This window comes from Chiloscyllium plagiosum, unplaced genomic scaffold, assembly GCF_037043375.1.
Source record: "Chiloscyllium plagiosum isolate Xiang-an unplaced genomic scaffold, Cpla_swu_hap1 HiC_scaffold_20, whole genome shotgun sequence".
NCBI lineage: Eukaryota > Metazoa > Chordata > Chondrichthyes > Orectolobiformes > Hemiscylliidae > Chiloscyllium > Chiloscyllium plagiosum.
The window spans coordinates 69,783,022-69,799,992 of record NW_028270158.1 but is presented as its reverse complement, the minus strand read 5'-3'; the positions used below and the strand labels follow the sequence as shown (position 1 = coordinate 69,799,992).

The following is a 16,971-nucleotide window of genomic DNA, read 5'->3' as shown; positions in this document are numbered from 1 at the left end:
GGCAGCAGCTTTTAAAAAAAAAGGACTAGCGTTGGCATGCTCCACAACATCATTAGTGCAGTCTCAATCATTGGGTGGGAAACATAAAGAATCCTGTCCAGATCTGGAGTTAGGCAAGGCGTTAACCATTTATAATTTCCTGCTTTATTGTTGCACGAGAGGGGAGTTCATAATTGTTGTAGTTCATTAAAATGTTTCTCAATCTTTATCCTTTCCTATTCACAGACAACCCTTCTACTCAGGTTCCTCAATCCATTATAGCATATTTATGCATCAATCCTTTATTATTCCTGTTATTTAAAATCGGGGTTTAGTTTCAGATTCAATTTCTGTATTCTCCATCGTAATAAACAATTCGAGGATTTTATGATCTCTCTTTCCCAATACGATAGTATTATTAAATAATTCCTGATGAAAGGCTTATGCCTGAACGTCGATTCTCCTGCACCTCGGATGCTGCCTGACCGGCTGTGCTTTTCAAGCACCACACTCTTCGACTCATCTACAGCACCTGTAGTCCTCGTTTTCCACTGTTAAATAATGGAATCTCATTGTGTCTGCAATGTTTGAAGAAAGAAAAAGAAATTGTTGCATGATTATATCTGTGGTCTTGTGTCGACAAAGTGCTGCGTGATGCAATCAATTAGCCCGTTCAATGTGCATTGTAGCTTCAAGTTCTTGGACCGGTGTAAATAGTTTAAGATATTGATGTGTTCTTCCAATCTCTTTCTGATCAAATACCTCACACATCATCACAAATAAGAACTAATGCAGGTGAGATTTTGATAGGAACTGTATCACTTAGCACACACTTTATTAAGGATCGCGTGAAAGTCACAAAGTAGCGCTTCAGATAGAACCATGTCCCTGAATCTGTGAAGTATGTTTGATCTTGAAGACTAGGATTCTGAAGCACGAAATCCTTACAGGTCCAGAACATGATTCACCTGCTAATCTATTTGACTCACAGACTTTTTTTTTCGGATAGCCAGCTTTATTTTCCTCCTAACTGAGGTGAATCCCAGGTTCCCAACGCTCTGACAGGTTTCATACAAATTTCACAGCAGTAGTTTGTCTTCGTAGAGGAGTAGCAATCCTCTTGCAGTTAAAAAAATCATATTTCCAATGTATTCATGTTGCACCTTCACCAGACACCTACTCAATAATTGAGATATCCAAAGCCCAGTATTTCCAGGCACATGTTCATTGGCCCAATGAGCATTCAGAGTAACCTAGGGATCAGCTTTTCACTCTCTTGCCCAATTTGCTAAATCCTATTTTCAGAAATTCAGTGGGTTTTTTTCCCTGCAGATCAGTCAGCTGGACATGGGTTCCCTGACTGGAACTGTTCATCTGGTCCAATCAGGGAGACCTGGTTGACCCAAAATATGTGAATATCAGATATATTAAGATGCTGAATGCCTGACGTAATGAGAGGCTGTGTCAAAGACGTGCATTTGTTGAGAAAGCTTGAGTGCTGATGGGATGCCGGTCTCAGGAGAGTTATTCAATACCAATCATTGTGACACCAATATGGACAAGGACCTCTGAGTCTGCATTTTCGACAGATTCCTTCTGCTGGCACCACCCCTATCTGCACCAGTCTACACCAACCTACTCCTCCACCTCACCCCCTCTCACATACAGGCAAAAAATGTCCCGACGCTGTTCTATGACCATGGGCAATGTTAAGGTAATGTACCATCCTGGTCTCTGTCAGGGGTCAGGGCTAATGATTCTGAAAGCGTCAGTCAGCCATTTTAGGTTTGTCTTTTTGATATTAACACAGCACCGACATTGAGTTTACAAATCAGTAAAAAAAAAAAGAGTATAAACGAGTGGGGATTTGGGTGTATATTTAGATTAGATTACATTACAGTGTGGAAACAGGCCCTTCGGCCCAACAAGTCCACACCGACCCGCTGAAGCGTAACCCACCCATACCCCTACATTTACCCCTTACCTAACACTACGGGCAATTTAGCATGGCCAATTCACCTCACCTGCACATCTTTGGACTGTGGGAGGTTGAGTGTAATAGACTTGGGTCTATTTGAGTGTCGCATAGATTGACCAAAATGATAGCTCGAGAGCAAGGGTTTAATACTGAGGGAGTGAAATGATACAACCCCAGCATTACATTTCGGAAATTTAGAATGATATGAGAATAGTAAAATATTTAAGCGATTAATTGAATCTCTTGGCTCCTAATGAAAATAAAGGCTTCTTATTGCCTCTTGAATTAGGACTAGGATAATTACCTATAAATGTATCAATGTTCAAAATCTTTCAAAGGCTGAGATGAATAAACAATGCCTCACATTACTCTGCACTATATTGCGCAGGCTATTCTATGCTCACTCACAGTGAACCTGCTCTTCCCCTTTTCAGTGATCCTACCTCCTCTGCTGCTTTACTGCCCATTTCACATCATGTTATCAGCAACTATAACAAATGATCCCACCAACTCAATCATTGATGGAGATTATAAATACCTATATCTTGAGTACAAAAGGAACGTAGAATTTGTAAGGTGTAGCCAGCAGAGTTTGCGTGAATCCTTAGAAGAGTATAAAGGCAGTAGAAGTATACTTATGAGATAAATCAGGAAGGCAAAAAGGGGACATAAAATAGCTTTGGCAGATATAATCAAGGGATATCCATAGGAATTTTATAAATAGATTAAGGACAAAAGGGTAACTAGAGAGAGTATAGGACACAGCAAATATTAGGTGAGGTGCCAGAAGACTAGAGATTGGCTCGTGTGCTGCCACTATTTAAGACAGCTGGTAACCAAAAGCCAGGGAACTATAGACCGGTGAGCCTGACATCGATGGTGACACGTCGTTAGAGGGAATCCTGAGGATTTACCTGTATTTGGATAGAGGAGAACTGATTAGGGACAGTCGGCATGGCTTTGTCCGTGGGAAATTATGTCTCACGAACTTGGTTGAGATTTTTGAGGAAGCAACGAAGAGGATTGAAAAGGGCAGAGCGGTGGTTGTGATGCATATGGACTTCAATAAGGTTTTAGAGAAAGTTCTTCATTGTAGAATGGTTAGCAAGGTTAGACCACTTGGAATTCAGGGAGAACTAGCCATTTGGATAACAAACTGGCTCAAAGGCAGAAGACAGGTGGTGGTGATGGTGGATTGTTTTTCAGACTGGAGACCTGTGCCAGAAGGATCGGTGCTGAGTCCATTGGTATTCGAACTTTCTCTAAATTATTTGGATGTGAACAGGGGAGGTACAGTTAGTAAGTTTGCAGAAGACAACAAATTGGAGTATAGTGAACAGTGAATAATGTAACCTTAGAGTACAATGGGATCTTGATCAGATGGGTCAATGGGTGGAGGAGTGTCAGTTGAAGTTTAATTTAGATAAATGTAAGGTGGTGCATTGTGGAGAGGCAATCATGGCAGGACTAGCACGGTTAAGGGAAAGGCCTTGGGGAGTAGTGCTGAGTAAACGGACCTCGGAGTGCAGGTTCATAGGTCCTTGAAAGTAGATAGATAGGAGAGAAAAGAAGGTGTTTAATAGGCTTTTTAAAATTAGAGTATTGATTATACAAGTTGGAAGATCATGTTGCAGCTGGACAGGACACTGGGTAGGCCATGTTTTGGAACCTTTGCGCAGTGGTGGTCTCCCAGCTTTTGGAAGGATGTTGTGAAACTTGAAAGGGTTTAGAAAAGATTTACAAGGGTGTTGCCAGGGTTAGAGGATTTGAGCTCTCGGGAGAGCTATGGATGGAGTTGTTTTCCCTGGGCATTTGAAGACTGAGGAGTGACCATATAGACTTTTATAAAATCATGAGGGGTCTGATAGTGTAAATAGACAAGATATTTTTCCTCAGACAGAGAGGGCTTAAATTTAGGGTGAGGGGGAAAGATTTAAAAAGGATCAAAGTAGCAACTTTTCCACGCAAATGGCGGTATGGAATGAGCTGCCAGAAGAAGTGGTTGTGGCTGGTACTGCTACAAGATTTAAAGGCATCTGGTTGGGTACATGAATAGAAAGGCATTAGAAGGCTATGGGCCAAGTGCTGGCAAATGGGATTAGACTAATTTAAAATATCTGGTCAGCATAGATGTTTTGGACCGAAGGATCTGTTTCCATGTGAAACATCTCTATGACCCTTCAACCTATAATGCTTCTTGTGGCACCCACTAATTCCCGCCTGACAACCAGAAAATTGCATATTTATTCCACTGTCTGTTTTTTATCTTTTACCAGTCCTCATTTGAAGTCTCATTTCCGCATTACTACAGGACTAATTGTCAAAATTGACACCCGCTAAAATATTTCCAGAATTTGACAATTCTGTATCTGTGTGCATGCAAGCCTCTTCATCTCCATTCAAACTGTTCCATCACTTCATTGTCAGTTGGTTTAGGTTTCTTTACTGTACTTGTGCATTACAGTGCAGGAAACATTCACTCCCATCTTTACCTCAGAATCAGCTCTTAAACATCTCCAGGAGAGTCTCATTCTGGGTGGACGATCTGCATTGATTGGAGCTTATGTAACCTTTAGGGTATAGGTTTGCTCTCTGAGCTGTAGATTTGATATCCAGACGTTTATTACCTGGCTAGGTTACATAATCAGTGGCGAACTCCAAGTGAAGCGAAGCTGTTGTCTCCTGCTCTCTATTTATATCTTTCTCCTGGATGGGGTTCCTGGGGTTTGTGATTATGTCATTTCCTGTTCGTTTTCTGAGGGGTTGATAGATGGCATCTAGATCTATGTGTTTGTTTATGGCGTCGTGGTTGGAGTGCCAGGCCTCTAGGAATTCTCTGGCATGTCTTTGCTTAGCCTGACCAAACACAGCCAGAAACCCTAACCACCTTACCATATATCAAAGAAGTTTCAGAAATGACAGCCAGACTACTAAGACCCCTCGGAATCCTCGTAGTACACAAACCCACCAACACTCTCACACCAAACAAAAACTAACAAACTTAAAAGACCCAGTACAACCCAACATCATCTACAAAATTCCATTCAATGACTGCTACAAACACTACGTAGGACAAACAGGAAGAAACTTAGCCATCAGGATGCATGAACACCAGCTAGCCACAAAAAGATACGACCCTCTCTCCCTCGTAGCCCTACACACGGATGAAATGAAACACAATTTCGACTGGGAAAGCACATCTATCCTGGGACAGGCTAAGCAAAGACATGGGGTCTTGGGGGTTTGGATGTCCTATGTCAGGCTATTTTTGATTTGATGGGCCAATTGGCCTACTTCCCCATTGTAAGGTTTCAATTAATTTCCTTGATATGTATATTCTAATGTGTGTTGTGTGATTGAGCTTTGCAATATCCAGTAAACATCAATTTTTAAATAAATATTCTGTTACAACGGGAGTTAACTCACTGTTGTCAACTGTTTGTTCAGACTCTTAAAAAGAACTTTTGGAATCCCCATCATTGCAAACTCCCCAGAAATTGCATGGAAAATTGAACATCCCACTGGCAGTTCATGTCATATGGAACCTTCTGGAAATCTCCATTTCAATCGCAAATTCTGGACAGTTTCAATGGGATTCAGTAGTCGCTTTGGAAAAATTCGACATGGACTACGGGATTTTTATAGATAAAATGCAATACCATTTTCAGTGAGTTGGTTTCTTTTTTTTTCTTGCTTCTATGAATAAGTGGTGCCCTTCTTTGAAGCTAAGAGTTAAATTGCAGGTATTGCTATAAGGACATGTTGCAAAGTTGTGCAGTGTAATTGGAGGTTGGGAGAAAGGAAGTTACAATTTGTTGTTCGCAAAAATGTAAAATGGGGGAAGCAAAGCGTGGTCCCTTTAAAAGATTTTTTTCTGTGCTTGGACATTAAAATGGATGCCTGTGAGCAGCTGCTTGGGAGCTTGCAGGTGCATGAAAAGGGCAAACTGAAACATTTTTATTGAAATGTGTACAGTTAGCAGGCCAAGCAGCAGTTTTTTTTCATCAAAACAATCAGCCAATCAATTTGAACCAGGCCCTTAAAAACAAAAAACCTATTACATTTAAATCAGTTTGTTTTGGCAACATAGGACCAATTTTCATCAAGGGTATAGAAGAAGGCAGCAGTTGGACAGAGATACTAGAGTTAATAGCTGTCTTCCAGAATTAACAGATCTCAGCCTTGTAGAAATAAATTGGCTCTCACAATCGCCTCATAGCCTCATATAATATTAGAGAAAGCACCATCTAAAATTAACTGTATCAGCAAAGGCAATAGGTGTTCCTGACAGAAGAATTGGAGGGAGCACTCTTGAAAGAAGACTCGACAGAAGAAAGCACAGAACATTCCGGAAGACGTGTAACTTGCCTGTGATTTGCAGAGACTAAATTCTGAGGTTTTGTTATATGAAGTGAATTGTATTCATTGGAAAAGCAAACCATTAGAATCTTGTTTTATTTGGGAATAATTAGTAGTTAAAAGGGTTTTATTAGGTTTGTTAATAGTTTATTTAATTTGTTCACTATTGGAATTAGATAAATTATTAATTGTTGATTTGAAAGTGAGCGTCAGGAAGTTTTTTAACTACTATAAGTTTCTGAAGAGCAGGTTACACCACCTTTTACACTCTTTTTACAGATTATAGGACAAGCGCTTTTCTTTGGGTGTTTTGGTTTAGTTTCCAGAGAGAGGTCAACCTCCGCTTTACAACAAAACAATTTGTTTTAAAAAAAACACATTTGAAGTCTAGCTGTGTGTTGAATGAAAAATGAATTTCAGTTAAATTCTAACTGCTTGTAATCCAGAATTGAATTAATGGAGACTCAAAGATTTGTTTGAATGTTCTGGAATCTGAGATTAAACAAAACACCCTTAAACGAGAAACCTTCAGTTCCACCTTCAAATTTGAGTGTTTTGTTTAGCACTTGGAAGACATTGGAACTGGATGGATGCAAAGATGTGTGCTCATGAGAAGGAAATGTTACATTTAGTGAATTAGCTAACCTGGGAGTTAAACGTCCATGTTCGTCCCAGTCCACAATTGTTGGGAGTAAAGAAAACCCTGAAGAAATTATTTAAAGTTAAATACATTGACACTCAGCTATGTGGTCCCTCCAGGAAGACGTTGCTGCAGTTCCAGTTTAAAAGTGGAAGTCACAAGTCATTTAATTAAATGTTATATATTGGGATTCTGGTGGAATATACGAAGGGCATATTCTTTGGAAAAGCATCAGGAGTGTGGCTTTATTTAATATATAAAAGTCCTTTTCTTTCTTTTCAATTTATGCATTGCTTCGAGATTAATGAGATTCTACATCTACTGCATGTTCACTGCCTTTGAATCTGCTTTATAAGTACATAGTTTGGTTTATTTTAACAAAATGTCTTTTGCAGTTATCTTCTGTGTTATTTTTGAGGCAGTGTTTGCAGCATTACGTGTTTACAATTCAGAAGGAGAGTTCTTTGTTAAGATAAGAGAAAATAAGGTTGTGATCCTTCAAAGCTGGATTTCTTTCTGTGGTCTGTCTTTTTCTGTAATTATGTCAGGTGGTATCAGAACAGAAGTGAGGGTATTAAACACATAATCGAACTCTTAAGCAACTGATTAACTATCCACGCACTTTAATCAGACTACACCCCAACTACACCTCTTCAGACCTATTTTATGCCCCAGACACTGACCTGACCTCCTTACTGGGATACAATTCTATATCAGCTCTCCCCAAATTACTATCTCTTCACCCTGCATCAGAGTCAACCCAAAACAAATGCCCTCACCCTGGGCCAGACCTGTAACTTGGGAACTACATGAGACACTGTAGTTAACAGCACAGTTTTGTGCAATGTTCTGTTCACTGCCTAACAGTGAGGATAAAATTTCTCTGGAGAGAATACGGACGAGCTGGAAAAGAATGTTTTCACCGCATAAAAATCACCAAAGTACTGACGGAGGATGGATAGGTTTAAGTTTGTTTCCCATAGAATAGTGGAAAATGAGTGCTTACGTGATTAAAGTGCACAAAATAATCAGAGTCTTGAATTGAGAACTGTTACCCGAATGGAGGGGACCATTTGCCATGGGACACAGGAAGACTGATTGATGGAACTGGTATACAGGATATGAGGGTGAACTCTTTCATCCTGAAAGTTGTCGGGTATTGGGAATTCAATGCCAGTTTGGGGATCTTGAAGTGGCAATCCTCAAACCATTTAAAGGGAACCTGAATTCACACCTGAAATGAAATAATCTTTACAGCTATGGACTAGGTGCTGAAAAATGGCATTAGAATAGGTAGCTAGATTATTTAGTGATGGAAACATGAATGAACTCTTTCAGTGCCACCACTTTCTTGCAGTTCTATGAAGTAGTAAGAAAACTGATGAGTGTTAAACAAATTCACTTGCTGTGCTGAATGGCCTCGTACTGTGTTGTAATTTTCCAGCAGTTCTAAGGGATAATTGGAACACGGCGGAGTGTTAACGTGAATTCCAGGCAGCTGTGGCTACCTTCCAGTTACTCCGTGAAAGAAATTGTTTATAGTTTCACAATTTTAACAATGCATTAATTAATTCTTTACAGTGAATATTAATTTTAACTGAGATTAGAACATTGGAATTTATCAATTAACTCAATCAGTTAATATTATTTGTCTTTTTTCATTGTTCTCCTTGTAAAATAAAGTGTTTTTTAAAGAAGGGTTGTGAAATCATTTTGTCTTGTTCAGTCTAACAGCTGGAGGATATTCAGATCATTAGTTTAAATATTCATTACCTTTGACATGATCAGAATACAGTGGACTGTCAGAGAGATTGAATTTCTATTATATTCCATTATATACAGAATGAAGAAGCTGCATTCAGTAATTTCACTAGTGAAATATGTATTCGGTTTTGTGTTACGTACTTTATTCATAAAACATCGACATTCACACTCCAAAACTATTTGCTTCAAACAGTGTAGAGAATGGAAATATAAATTCACATTTCCTTATTTGAAATTTGTATTCTTTGCTGACTCAGTGTACAAGTAAAATTAGAACATTTGTTCAACAAAATAAAGAATTGTTGACTTTTCAAAAGCCATAAGATAACTGATCCTTAGATTATAATGATGGTGATGGCTTCGAAAGTGGCTTGTGCCTTTAATGATGAAATACACCTTTCTGAGCTGTCAGCATTACTCATTGAGTAATTATAGCTTCTCAGGTGCAACAACTCATCTTTTTGTAATATAATTATCAGAAGTACCCCCTGATATGCTAAGAGCAATCTGACAAATATTCCACAGTAGATGAATGTCAACACTTTGAATCTCAATTGCCTCTTAGAAATGAACCCCTCTCCTTTGTTTGCAAAGATCTAGCTTTGTGTGGGGAGAAAACTGAGTTCACTTTTTGACTCCATGACAGATGTTGAGATGAAGATAGACAGATGAAGTGTGATTCCGTTAATACTGTTTCTCTCTTCACAGATGCTGCTGTTGAGTAACGTGTTGGGTTACCCAATACCTGTTGGGTTTTGTCAGCTATTTATGTTTCTGTTTCCTGTTTCCAGCATCCACAGCTCTTTGATTAATTTCATTAAAATGGTTCACTTCTTAACCTGCTTCCAAAACGCAATTCTTAGAATCACAGAACCCAAGAGAAGAGACCCATCAAATTGTCCTATCAAAGCTATACTAAATCAACAAACGTCACAGCTTTGTAGGCTCGAATATTCTAGCACTTCAAGTGTTCATCCAGGTAGTTTTAAAAGCTGAGAGACTTCCCATCTCAACTAACCGCCCCCCCTCCTCCACCCAGCCCAGAATTCCCAAACACTCACCAATCTGGCTGAAAGCCTTTTCCTCGATTATCACCTAGATACGCTTAACAAACACAAGATAAAAATATAAGCAAGTATTAAGCAACTAAATAACGAATAAAAAAACACTCCCGAGACATCCCCCAATAGTCAAGTGAGCTATAGATAAGAGCCCAAAGAAAAAATAAGGAACCCCTCCCTCCCCCAGTAAATATGGAGAAAACAAAGAGGGAGAGAGGAAGAAGGAAAGTTAAAGGCGGAAAAAAAAAATTATTGCCCATACAGTTCAAATCCCGAAGTCTATTTGAGAGCATCCAGGAATTCTTTTAATTTTTCTGGTGAACCAAATTTATGTTTAGATCCTCCACGATTGAAGTGCAGCGTTGCTGGATATCGCATGGAATATTCAATATTTAAGTCTCTCAGATGCTTGGTTGCCTCGTCAAATGCCTTCCTCTTGCGTACCACAACTGGAAAAAAGTCCTGAAACAACCTTACCTTAGAGGCCTTGTACATCATGGCATGGGGATCCTTCCCCTAGACTCTGGAGACCTCCAGCAGCATTTGTGTTTCCCTGTAGTGTTGGAGTCTGACTAGAACCAGGTGGGATGCTGGTCCAACCTGGGCCTGAGTACAGCAACACGGTGGACCTGCTCAATCTGCACTCGGCCCAGCTCCGACTCCAATTTGACAATAGACAATAGGTGCAGGAGTAGGTCATTCCACCATTCGAGCCTGCACCATCATTCAATATGATCATGGCTGATCATCCTTAATCAGTATCCTGTTCCTGCCTTATCTTCATAATTCTTGATTCCACTATCCTTGAGAAGTCTATCCAACTCTATCTTAAATGAATCCAGAGACTGGGTCTCCACTGCCCTCTGGGGCAGAGCATTCCACACAGCTACCACTCTCTGGGTGAAGAAATCTCTCATAATCTCTGTCCTAAATGTTTTACTCCGTACTTTTAAGCTGTGTCCTCTGGTTCGTCACTCACCCATCAGCGGAAACATGTTTCCTGCCTCCAGAGTGTCCAATCCTTTAATAATCTTATATGTCTCAATCAGATCCCCTCTCAGTCTTCTAAACTCAAGGGTATACAAGCCCAGTCACTCCAGTCTTCGTCGTAAGGTAGTCCTGCCATTCCAGGAATTGACCTCGTGAACCAACACTGCACTCCCTCAATAGCCAGAATGTCTTTCCACAAATTTGAAGACCAGAACTGCACACAATACTCCAGGCATGGTCTCACCAGGGCCCTGTACAACTGCAGAAGAAGCTCTTTTCTTCTATACTCAATCCATCTTGTTATTAGCCTTCTTCACTACCTGCTGCGGGAGCCGTTGCTCCTGGAAAATCCACAAGCTGTCCTTCCTCCTCTCGTTCGATTTTCGAAGTCATCGATATGTCCCTCCAGGGTCTAGACTTGCAGCTCCAGAGCACGTAGCTGACCCACAGAATAATCAGCAGCAGTCTCCGAGGCTGCAGCACATTCCTCCGCCCCTCCGACTCGCTGCCCGAGTTTCTCAATCTCTCGGTCATGCTTCTGCAGCATTACTGAGATCGACTCCCACCTGGATCAGGTCTCCTCAATGGATGCATCAATCTTCTCTCTGAGTTTTATGAGCTCCGAGTTCAGGCTGGCCTCTGTAGGTAAGACCCCCAGGGCAGCCACAGATATCTGGGGGGGTGGGGGGGGGGGAACGGGGGGGGGGGGGGGGGGGGCTTCTCCCTGCCTGTTGCAGATTACGAGAGCCTTTGCCCTTAGCCATTTTAAAAAAGGACCAAACTGTTAACGTTTGATGCAAAATAGCCAAGGGTGCTGGGCAAAAACTATTTTCAGTAATTTAGCAGGTAAGGTGAAGGTGGGCTCCCCACTTTGCCTGAGTCTTAGGCAGAACTCTGCAGGGTTGCTGCCATCTTGCATCTCCCCTCCCACATCGTTCTTAAATTCTCTCTTATCATCTGAAAAATGACTCATAATCTTACAATTCCCCCATCCTAGTGAAAAAGGCACATACCATTAAACCTATCTGTACTGCACTTTATTTTTAAAATGTCTATGCTCCAGTGAAAGAAGTCCCTGCCAATCCAGCCTCTCCCTATAACTGAAGCTCCCTGTTCCTGGCAACACCCTGGTAAATCTGTTCTGAACTCTCTCGTGCTTAATAATATCCTTCCTATAACAGGGCGACCAGAACTGCTCACAATACTCCAAAATAATGTCCTGTATAGCCTCAACACGCTTCTGTAGTCAAGGGATTGCAACTGTTGTTGGAGCCGCACAAATCCAGGGTGAGTGGGGATTATTCCGTCATACTCCTGACCTATACCGTGTAGATGGTGGACACGCTTTGGGGAGTCAGGTGGTGAGTTACTTGCTGCTGTGTTCCTAGCCTCTGACCTGCTTTTGTCGCCGCCCATGAGTAATTCACCACATGTTGGACTCCAGTTTCACCAGAATGCAATCTGAGCAGCATCTACGCCAAAACGCCATTATTGCACAGGTGACTAATTTCTCATCTAAAATATAACTACAATTACAGACCAAAATATAACTTCAATATCATCCGAGTCTCTCCCTAATAAGATCCAGAACATATCCAGGCAGCTCCCTTATGGAGTTGAGACGGTGGTACTGGAAAAGCGCAGCAGGTCAGGCATCATCCAAGGAGCAGGAGAATCGCTGTTTCAGGCATTAACCCTTCATTGGGACCAGCGTCCAGCACCACATTTCCGTCTCTGATCTCCAGCATCCACATACCTCACTTTCTCCTAGCTCCCACGTGGAGTCTGTTTGCAAATCAGTTTTGAATGCAAAGCAGTATGTGATGCAGAAGAATGGAAAACAGGTGTTTCTAAGTACTGGGAAAGTTCATATTTCAGGATTTTTAAGATTATACTCCTTTGATTGTATCAATTTCTCATTAAGGCGGTAATCCAAAATAATTGTTTTGGAGTCGATCCCAATCCATGACTGGCCATGAATAAAATAGCAATGTAAACCACAATATCAACAGGATTTCAAATACTCAAAGGTCTACATCCTGTGTTGGCGTTCGAGGTGTATCTCAGGTTAGTCATTCAGTGAATAGTTGGATTATGTTGAGGATTTTAATCAATACTCTTGGGAGCACCGTCAATATGATGAGAGACGGAATTTGATCTCATATAAAAACCATAGATGTCAAAGGAAGATTCTGAAATCTTAAATGACATGATAATGTCCAATATCATTCTGGACATTATCCAAAAATGTTATATAAACCATTTAGAAAATATGGCGCACAAGTGCAATATCATCTAACCATGTCCAAATCGGATTTCACCAGTTTCCTCATTTCCCCTCCCCCCAGCCTGTCTCAGTCAAATCCATCAAATTCAGCACCGCCTTCCTAACCTGCAATCTTCTTCCCGACCTCTCCGCCCCCACCCCAGTCTGACCTATCACCCTCACCTTGACCTCTTTCCACCTATCACATTTCTGACGCCCCTCCCCCAAGTCTCTCCTCCCTATCTTTTATCTTAGCCTGCTGGACCAACTTTCCTCATTCCTGAAGAAGAGCTAATGCCCGAAACGTCGATTCTCCTGTTCCCTAGATGCTGCCTGACCTGCTGCGTTTTTCCAGCAACACATTTCCATCTCTGATCTCCAGCATCTGCTGACCTCACTTTCTCCATGTCCAAATCATTACAGAGTGTGTAAGACACAATATTGGTACATATATAAACTCTGAAAACGCCACAATATAAATTCTAATCTCATAGACAATATAGAAACTGTGTAAAAACCCAGCTTATAAACTCCAATTTTATCCAATATTAAAATCCTGAAAAAAACAAAATATCAACTCGCATTCAAAATATTATGTTTTAACCACTCAGGATAAAAATACCAAAATATAAGCCTTTTTAACATCCTGTAAATATTCCAGTCTAGTGAACAACATAACTTCCATATTATTGGTGATATGGACAAGAACTTCACAACAGACACAAAGCTCAGTATAATTTCGGATAAGGTCCTACTATCATCAGCCAGGGAAGAAAAAGAAGCTATGTTATCGCCGATCACAAAAAAACCCTCCACATTCAAACATGATTGTTCTAAAAACGCAGTATAAAAATGTCCCTCGGCTATAACAACAGTATCACTCAGGGCAGAAACCTGATACTTCTCATCCGTTAGTCTAAAGCGTCTTGTGTACTGTGCACTCGCTGTGAGGTGGGTCATTATGCATGTTGTTTCAACCCTTCTTCAATAATGCCCATTTGACAATACAACAATCCTCAGTATTTTCCTTCCACCAGTGCAGCTCAGAGTAACATTCATCCCTCACCCAATAAACTCAATATTTGTACAGGATCGCATTAAGTTTCAATTTTTCATTGTATTGAAAGTGCTCCCAGAATTATAATTCTTCGACCAGATCATAGAAAGACATGACTGGTGGTGGTTTCACCTGAGAGTCAATACACTTCTGAAAAAGGGTGAGGTTAAGGATGAGAGTCATTTGCTGTAACCTCAGCCAGTGCAGGAATTGAAGTGGCACTGTTAGTATTACACTGCTTTGTAAAGTAGCCATCCCTACAGCAAACCGAGCTAGCCAGCATTCACTCAAACCAGTGCATCTAACGATGCACCTCTCCTTCACAAGTGGTTTGCAATACAAGTTGTTCATTCTGTTTTGGTAGGTGTCACTTAATGGGACTTGAATGCCCTCAAAACGAACCTCGATGTGCAGTTGAAACCCAGCACCGAGTACAACATCATTAGCTCGGATGAAGGGTCCTGTTTGGATGTGGACGCCTCCCTCAAGGCCAGCTTTCTCGGAGGAATGGTAGATGTGAGCGGCTCGGCCAAATATCTGACCAACAAGAAAACCTCGAGGCAGCAATCCCGACTAACCCTCCACTACCGGGCCACCAGCCGTTTTGAGGAGCTTACCATGAGCCAGTTGGGAGAACAGCACATCACCTACCCTTCCGTCTTCGAGCAGGGCTCAGCCACTCATGTCATAACGGGCGTGTTGTACGGAGCACAAGCCTTTTTTGTGTTTGACCTGGATCATTCCAGCACTGACAACGTGCGGGATGGCTCGGGAAATCTGCAGGTGATGATTCGAAAGATCCCCATGTTCCAAATCGAGGGAAAGGGCTCACTCGACATGTCGGACGAAGACAAAAAGCGTGAGGAAAATTTCCGCTGCACTTTTCATGGGGACATCTTCCTCGACAGGAACCCAGTGACCTACCAGGAGGCTGTTGAAGTTTACTCAACGCTGCCCAAGTTGCTGGGCGATCGCAGAGAGAACGCAGTGCCCCTGAGAGTCTGGTTGCACCCTCTGAAGATGCTGGACCCAAAGGCAGCTCAGCTTGCCCGGGAGGTCAGTATCGGGCTGGTCAATCAATGCCAGGGGCTCATGGATCGATTCCATGACATTGAGATGAGATGCAATGATCTGATCGAGAGCCCAGCTGCACGAGCCTTCTCTGAGATCAAAGACAAAGTCCAAACCTTCAGGAGAATGGTCCTGGAATTCCAGGCTGTCTTCCAGAGAGGGCTGGCGCAAGCATTGCTCTCCATCTGCAGAAAGGCGCAGGATGATAGTATGCTGTTGGAAATGTTGGAAGGGGCTGGACGATCACCATTCCGTTACTGTTGGCTGGATTCTTGGCTGGAGAAGAGGGAAAAGGAGGGGGCCACAGTGGATGGGTGCCTGGCCATGTTGGAAGGAGTGGACGTTCTGAGCAAGAGCCAGTTGGTCAGAGTGCTGGCGGATCCGATGACGGAGCACATTGTCTGCTTTGCCTTCACCTCACTGGGAGCTGAGGACCATTATTTACAGGAACTCTCCCAATGGCTCCAGACGAAATGGAACGTGACTGAACCAAATGGCGCATCAGAAGATGATGTTGGCCCATCTGGGGAAGGCTGGTTTGACGTGGCACCAGTGCTGACACAAATGAGAAAATGGGCATGCCTGTTCCTCCAGATCGTGGAGTCAAACAAATGCAGCTGTAGGACGAAAGGGATAGAGAGCAGCAAGGTCTCAATAGCTTCAGTTAAAGATGAGACATACCCTGGAACATCGCTTTTCCTGTATTCCCAAGGAATATTGGTGAATAACCAACTGACACTCCAAAAAGCAGACAGGCCGTCGATCAGCTGTGTAACTGATTCCAGTGTAACTCTGCACCTCAAAGGGCCGCCTGATAACCTTGGGCCTGTTCTCTCATTCAAGGTCAGCTATAGGCCTGTGGAAATCCACGACTGGGCCTGGGTAGATACAGAGGGTGACCCTGAGACATTGACAGTGACTGGATTACAGCCATACAAGGAATACACACTCAGGTTCCTCCCTGTGTACAGGCCATGTGCGGGATTGCTCAGTGAGTCCACCGCTGGCATCCTCACCCTTCCTGCCTCTCCTCCCACCCAGGTGACAGTCTCCAGTGCCCAGGCCACGTCTGTGACCATTGGCTGGACTCCTCCTACTCTGGTCGGTGACAGTGTTAATATTGGCCGCTACGTGGTGGAATACCTGGAAAGCCAGAACCTGGAAGACGAGTGGAGAGAGCAAAGGACAGAGGGTTTGACTTGCACGTGCACTCTGGCCAATCTGAGCAGCGCCAGCACTTACAGAGTGCGGGTTTCAGCAGACTGTAGGCCAGCTGGCCTTGGTACTCCCAGTCATGAGGTGGTGGCAGTGACCACACAGGAGAGAGGATGGGCTGAGCTGACAGAATGTCTCGAGGGATAACAAATTGGTGAAAAGCATCAATGTGTAGATGTTCCCCCGTAAGAAGATAGTGTATTACACCAGAAAGGAGCCCAGTGACTGTGCCCACTGTGGTTCAGACAATGTACTGGGAAATCTCTCCACATAGGTTCAAACCTATACATCTCTCATCTTCTCCAATTCCTCACTTGGAGCACAGGGGTAGTGTCCCTACCTCTGAGCCCAGAGACCCAGATCACACTTGCTCCAAACGTGTACCATGACAGAAAATATCTAGGACAACCAATAGCTGGGTGTGATTTTCTCATGGGAGAACTAGGAGTCAGGAAATAAAACAAAACCCAACCTGGTTGATGATTTCTTTATTGACATCCCATGCAGAGCTTGGTCAGGTCGGTTTCTAATTTCCTGGGGCATTGAAAATAAACATCATTATTTTCTAATACCTAAAGACTACTGAAAAAA

General features: G+C 42.3%; 1 pseudogene; it reads left to right on the top strand.

The window, feature by feature from the left end:
- Positions 1-12,225: 12,225 nt before the first annotated feature.
- On the top strand, positions 12,226-16,527 carry LOC148146655 (stonustoxin subunit beta-like; annotated as a pseudogene).
- The last annotated feature ends 444 nt before the right edge of the window (positions 16,528-16,971 follow it).